At 42.4% G+C, this 6,969-nt stretch overlaps 1 long non-coding RNA gene across 2 annotated transcripts; it reads left to right on the top strand.

The window, feature by feature from the left end:
* The first annotated feature begins 929 nt into the window (after positions 1-929).
* Positions 930-5,755, top strand: LOC137375635 (uncharacterized). 2 transcript variants are annotated; one of them, XR_010976049.1, is made up of 4 exons: positions 930-1,283; positions 1,681-1,909; positions 4,103-4,181; positions 4,560-5,755. It is a non-coding gene; the product is annotated as an uncharacterized lncRNA (long non-coding RNA). The 2 variants fall into 2 exon arrangements; XR_010976048.1 differs by having other exon boundaries at positions 4,103-4,191.
* The last annotated feature ends 1,214 nt before the right edge of the window (positions 5,756-6,969 follow it).

Below are 6,969 nucleotides of genomic sequence, written 5' to 3'. Positions count from 1 at the left end.
GCCAAAGGAAAAGAAAATCGAACAGGTGTAAAGCTGACTGCCAAGTCACTACCTCCCATATTTCACAATGCTCTGCAAATAGTTACCAGCAATCCAGCCAGATGGCCATTGCTACCCAATCCAGATACATACAGACATATGTGTGTGCCAAAACCAGCTAATGTAATCATTTCAGCTGACTTGTAATCTTTTTAAATAATCAGATAATCAACCTATCAGTGATGCCCAAGCCCTTTTTTTTATTATTCGTTCATGGTATGTGGGCGTCGCTGGCTAGGCCAGCATTTATTGGCCATTCCTAATTGCCATTGAGAAGATGGTGGTGAGCTGCCTTCTTGAACCGCTGCAGTCCATGTGCTCTTGGTACACCCACAGTGCTGTTAGGAAGGGAGTTCCAGGATTTTGACCCAGTGACAGTGAAGGAACAGCAATATAGTTCCAAGTCAGGATGATGTGTGGCTTGGATGGGAACTTGCACGTGGTGGTGTTCCCATGCATCTGCTGCCCTTGTCCTTCTAGGTGGTAGAGGTTGCGGTTTGGAAGCTGTTGTCTAAGGAGGCTTGGTGCGTTGTATTAAAGTATGTATTATCAAATTATGCAACATCAAGAAACTCTTTTTTTTAAATCAATGTTTAATATTTGCATAATTGGAGTAATTATAGCATAAACAGAGTGATATTAACCTTGTTCCACGATAAAATCACTAATGTGAGGTTCTTTCTTTCTTTTGGGCCTCCTTATCTCGAGAGACAATGGATACGCGCCTGGAGGTGGTCAGTGGTTTGTGAAGCAGCGCCTGGAGTGGCTATAAAGGCCAATTCTGGAGTGACAGGCTCTTCCACAGGTGCTGCAGAGAAATTTGTTTGTTGGGGCTGTTGCACAGTTGGCTCTCCCCTTGCGCCTCTGTCTTTTTTCCTGCCAACTATAACATTGCATTGGGTACATTATATTTTAATAGTCTATTCTGAGTGTTGTGACCCTTGCTTTTCAACAGTCGGTGTCTTTTGAGCGTTGCTTAGGCTGTCCGAATTCATATGTTTGTATCTCACCGAAAAACCTCATATGTTATTAATCACATGATTGTATTGAGGTATGACATGACTATGATAAAATAACAAAATGGAGCAGCTTTAAATAATTTTTCTTAAGCAAGAAACATCTGTCCATGTGGCAGTGACACATCTGCAACCTGCATGAAGTCAAGACTCAGGCTTTTCACATAAACCAAGACCTCCAAAAAGATTGTTACAGTCAATTCAAAGACTGAAAATCCTATTGTATAGGTATGTTTAATTATTCTCTTCTGACTTTTTAAAATTTTGTTTTATGTTACAATCTGTATTTCCTAATGGAGAAACCAACATGGTGGATGAAAGGATTTACAAAAAATATTTAAAACAATTTGATTCATCCCCTCCTTTATTTTATTGATAAATTTTGGTCAGTCCTAATATTTGTTGTTTCTTATATCTTTAGCATTTTCTTATGGAGTTTACCTACCTGTTTCCTCATGTTTAGTCCCTATTGTCCCATGATAATTCAGTTGTGATGTTTAATGAATATGAAGTTTCTGTTAATCAACTGCAATTGCAAAGTTTGTATATAGAAAAGTCTGATGCCCATGTTAAGTCAAAAGATAAGGTGCAAAGATTATACCCATGAAATATTAATTTCAATCAGAAGAACATCTTAAAGTGCTGGTGTTCTGCCTCTCTCAACATCAGTTTACCATCTCAGCTGAAAGATTGCACCTCAGAACTGTACCGAACTGTCAGCCTAGATGATGTGCTCCAATACTGGAGAAAGACTCACCGATGCCATCTGCCAACTGAGAATAATGGAAGGAACAGGAGGTCAGAGAGGAAACATGGGGCAAGAACAGCGATCAGCCTGGATGGGTATTTCAATGGTAAGTTCCAAGTAGGAGAGCACATCCTCTACAGAACATGCTTCTTTCACCATACTGACTTTTGACTCAGAGGTACATGCTACCATTCAGCAAGGCTGACAGTTAAGTTTAATTATTTTCTTGTAAACTTTCATTGAATTGTACAATGATACAGAACACAGGAGGCCATTCGGGCCACCATGCCTGTTCCAGCTCCTTGAAAGAAATATTTAATTAGTCCCATTCCCCTGCCCTTCTCTTATAGCTCTCCATTTTTCCACCTTCAAGTATTTATTCAATTCCATTTTGAAAGTTATTATTGAATCTGCTTCACCACCATTTTAGCCCATGCTTTCCAAATCATAACAAATTGCTGTGCAAAATAAATTCTCCTCATCTCACCACTGGTCCTTTCGCCAATTATTGTATCTTAAATCTATGTCCACTGGTTACCGAGACTTGTCCCACTGGAAACAGTTACTCCTTAGTAACTCTATCAAAATCCTTAATAATTTTGAACACCGCTCTAAATCTCCTGTTAACCCTCTCTGCTCTAAAGAGAATGAGCCCAGCTTCTCCAGTCTTGAGAGAGTGGTCCTTAGATTTGGTAACATGGGGAAGGTTTTATAGCAGTGCTGGGCTAGGGCTCCTAATGGGCATGAGGGGACCTGGAGGGCAAATCGGCGATCCCGCTGTCTTGTATACTTATTCGGTCCCTGTCACATCCTCGCAATTCACTGTCTTTAGATATCTTGTTGCCTCCCAAATCCATGCCCATCTTTCCCACTCTCTATGCTTGAACCTCTCTAATGTGGTTTCTGCTGCTTCCACAGCATTGAAATGGCCCTCATCAAAATCATAAATGACATGCTCTGTGACTGTGGTCATTCCTCGTCCTTCTCTACCTGTCTGCTGCCTTTGACATGGTTGACCACAACACCCTTCTTCAATGCCTCTCCTCTGTTGTCCAGCTTAATGGGACTGCCCTTGCCTGGTTCCACTCTTTCCTATCCAGTTGTAGTCAGACAATCTCCTGTCATGGCTTCTGTACCCTCCCCCACTTCATTACCTCTAAGTCCCCCAAAGATCTATCCTTGACCCCCTCCTAATTCTCATCTACATGCTGCCCCTTGCTGTCATCCAATGAGATTTATTAGGTTCCACATGTAGACTGTACACAGCTCTAACTCATCACCACTCTCGATCCCTCCAGTACACTTTCATTCTGATCTTTGTCATGAGTGGAAAACTGATGACCCACATTGGGGTATAGCTGGAGTCCAGACTGTGATAAATCAGGCAATTTTAAGTCTTGACAATTTTAATATGATTTGCAGGCTGTCCACCCAATCGTGTTGGGAAATGGGCATTCCTGACGATTTATCCTGCTCAATTTCCAGCAGATTGTCAGACGCCTACTTAAAGTGAGGCTGCATTCTCTGCTTTCACATTTCACTATAACATTGCTGCAAGGAGGGGAATCTCTGAAACAATGGCTGTCCCATTGGTTTTCAGATGAGCACGTGGAGGCCCTAGTGGAGAAAGTCAGGGTGAGGAGGTAAGTATTGTTTCATAGCATCTTCAAGGGTATCTTCAAGGTGACTATCCAGCAGGCCAGGACAGAGGTGGCTAAGAGGGTTAGTGCCTGTTGCACCACTCCCAGGAGCTGGCTTCAGTGTAGGGAAAGGTTCAATAACCTCATAGGAGCAGCAAGGTTGAGCGCAGCTCTTCATTTCTCTAATAAAATAGCAAAATACTGCACATGCTGGAAGTTCTGATGAAAGGTCACAGACCTGAAACGTTAACACTGCTCTCTCCAGAGATGCTGCCAGACCTGCTGAGCATTTCCAGCATTTCTTGTTTTTACTTCTTCATTTCTCTATCTTGCTCAACCACTACCAAAAGTTCCCTCCCCTCCATCTCATCCTTCAACATCCGATCACAAGAGCACACTGCAAAACTTCCCTTTCTCATTCTAAACAAGCTCACCTCTTCTTTTCTTCTCTTGACACCATATGCTAACAGCATTCTTTTCTCAATTCCTAGCACTTGCAGAACCAGATCTTATCCCAGCACACTTTCCCCATCATATTTCACACACTTGCCTTTACATTCATAACCTCCACATCTTCATTCACCTTGCTTCTTCTCCAGCGCTCAGCACATGGACTAAATGCACAAAGCTTACAACATCTCTGTTTACCATTTTAACAGTCACTCGCTAAGATCTCTGCCGGTGGGACAGGACATACCCAGGGATGGAGATCGCGGTGTCTGGAACATTGTCTGTAAGGTATGATTCTGTGAGTATGACTATGTCAGACTGTTGCTTGACTAGTCTGTGGGACAGCTCTCCCAACTTTGGCACAAGCCCCCAGATGTTAGTAAGGAGGACTTTGCAGGATCGACAGGGCTGGGTTTGCCATTGTGGCTTTCAATGCCTAAGTCGATGCCGAGTGGTCCATCCGGTTTCATTCCTCTTCTTAGACTTTGTTGCAGTTTGATACAACTGAGTGGCTTGCTAGACCATTTCAGAGGGCATGTAAGAGTCAACCACACTGCTGTGGGTCTGGAGTCACATGTAGGCCAGACCAGTGAGGACGGCAGATTGCTGCCATTGTCCAGCTTCTCAATGCCATCCTAACTATTGTCCCTTTTCTCTTTCCTCCAGGTCCGCCTCAGCAGCAAGAGCTTTCTGCAGAAGAAGGCGTATCAGAGATGTACAATGCTGCCGAGAATGCACTGTCATGTGCTCCATCCATCTCAAGCATCAGCACAGCATTTATACTTTGCCTGGGTTAAATAGTGAGCCACAGGGGTTTGTTTGTGGCGAAACATCCAGCATGAGGGAGTAGCAGCAGATACTGGCGGCAGGGACAGCCCAGGACACAGTTCAATGGTAGGCCAAGTCCTCTCCCACCTCTTCTACACAGGACAGAGATGATGACGTCAGCGGTTCAGTCATGAAAAGAAAACTGCTAGCCTTTCACAGCACTTATAGCAGATATTGGAAGACCTGCCAAGAAGTTTCACCACTATGGCTGAAAGAATGGAGGAGTCCACTTCTAGCCTATGGGGTGTCATCTTACATGAAACCAGCACACTGCAGTCTACCCCGGAGAGTGTGTCCACCTGCAGAGATGCTGCAGCCAAGCCTTCACAAACAAGTTCGTGTCATCAGTATTTGCAGCTTTGGTGGAGGTTCAAGTGGCTGCCATGCAGACATGCTTTGCAGAGACAGATGTCCACCTTGGCAAGACTGGTGGAGCAAATGGATAAGGGCTTTTAATGAATCACCGTATGTACTCTCCACAGGCTGCAGTGCAGCAACTCGCCAAGTCTTTCCAAATCAGTGATCTCCATCACCTGGTAGGACAACTATCACTTCCAAATTCCCCTCCAAGTCACACACAAGGTCATTTTGGACAGATATCACCATTCTTTCATCGTTGCTGGGTCAAATTCCTGGAACTCTGTCCCCAACAGCATTGCAGGAGCACCTTCACCACATGGACTGCAGCAGCATGAGAAGAAGGCCACCCACCATCTTCTCAGGGCAACTAGGGATAGACAATAAATGGTGGCCTTGCCAGTGTCACCCTTATCCCAAGGATGAACTATGTGCACTACCCTCCCTCACCTTGATGAGCACAAAAATTCACTAAAAAAGAACAAATGCAAACATGCATATAAATTAAAACATCCTTTGGCAGGAAAAATAGAACTAATGTGTTTAACTCTCTTTGTTATCCAATCCCAGCCATTCAAGTACACAAGTAAAACAAAACCAATGAAATGTGTGGCCATGGGTTTGACAGTAGCTAAGAAAAAAGAATACTAAAGATCAATGGCTGCTATTTGGTACATATAATGGGTCAGAAGTAGATTGTGAATTATCTTCCTATCAGAAGTAGGAGAATTCTCTTCAGTTCAGATCCATGTATAAGAACTACTTATATTATTTTTGTCCCTGCCTGCTGTGGTAAACCTGTTTCACTTTACTCTTTTCAACTGGATGTGCATTCCTCGCACGTTGTGTAAAGTGAGGCTGATATGGTTATTCATTAAGTTATTTTGAATCTTTCATTAATTAAAATTATATCCCCCAGTTTTCTGGCTCATGGCAACATCCCATCAAGGTCATTTATAGAAATGAAAGGGTGTTGCTTGGACTTTGTTTTATCATTGTTTCATGTGATGTGGGTGTCGCTGGCAATGCCAGCATTTGTTGTCCAATCCCTAATTTCCCTTGACAACTGAGTGGCTTGCTGGGTCATTTCAGAGGGCAGTTAAGAGTCAACCACATTGCTGTGGGTCTGGAGTCACATGTCGGCCAGACCAGGTAAGGACGACAGATTACCTTCCCGAAAGGACATCAGTGAACCAGATGGGTTTTAATGACAATCGATTATTGTTTCATAGCACCATTACTGAGACTAGCTTTCAATTCCAGATTTTAATTAATTGAATTTATTAATTAACTGAATTTAAATTCCGACAGCTGCCATGGTGGGATTTGAACCCGTGTCTCCAGGATATTAGCCTGGGCCTTTAGATTACTAGTTTACTGAAATTACCACTACGCCACCATGCAGTATATTTTGCCACTTTAACCATTTTATCACAATCAAGTACGAGAAGTCAAGTATTGGTTTCATCTGCAGATATCCTGAATGGTGGAAAATGATGAATATGCTCTAGAGATCATAGATGCTTCCACATAGATAAAGATGGTCAGCTAAAACATACTGAAAACTAAAGAAGCCTATAGAAACATTAAGCAAGAAAATTAAATTTACATGCTATTTCTCCCTTTCTGATTGCAATGCTCTGTGATTACAATATTGAAATCAAAACATCCACTAATGATTACTCCCTCAGTAGGTAATAATTCATACATAATTATGTTTCGTCTTACTTTCCAGTATTATGAAATAAGCTGGGCTATTTTGCTGTCTTCAAGGATTGATGGAAATCACTAACATTTTCAGAATTATCAAGGATAAGGACTAATTTCCCTTCCCCAAGACTGAAGGGAAATGGTTGCATGAATTTAAATTAGTACAGCATGTATTAAACTG

The sequence above is a fragment of the Heterodontus francisci genome, chromosome 12, assembly GCF_036365525.1.
Source record: "Heterodontus francisci isolate sHetFra1 chromosome 12, sHetFra1.hap1, whole genome shotgun sequence".
NCBI lineage: Eukaryota > Metazoa > Chordata > Chondrichthyes > Heterodontiformes > Heterodontidae > Heterodontus > Heterodontus francisci.
The sequence above is the reverse complement of the archived record's forward strand: the minus strand, read 5'-3'. Positions and strand labels throughout refer to the sequence as shown.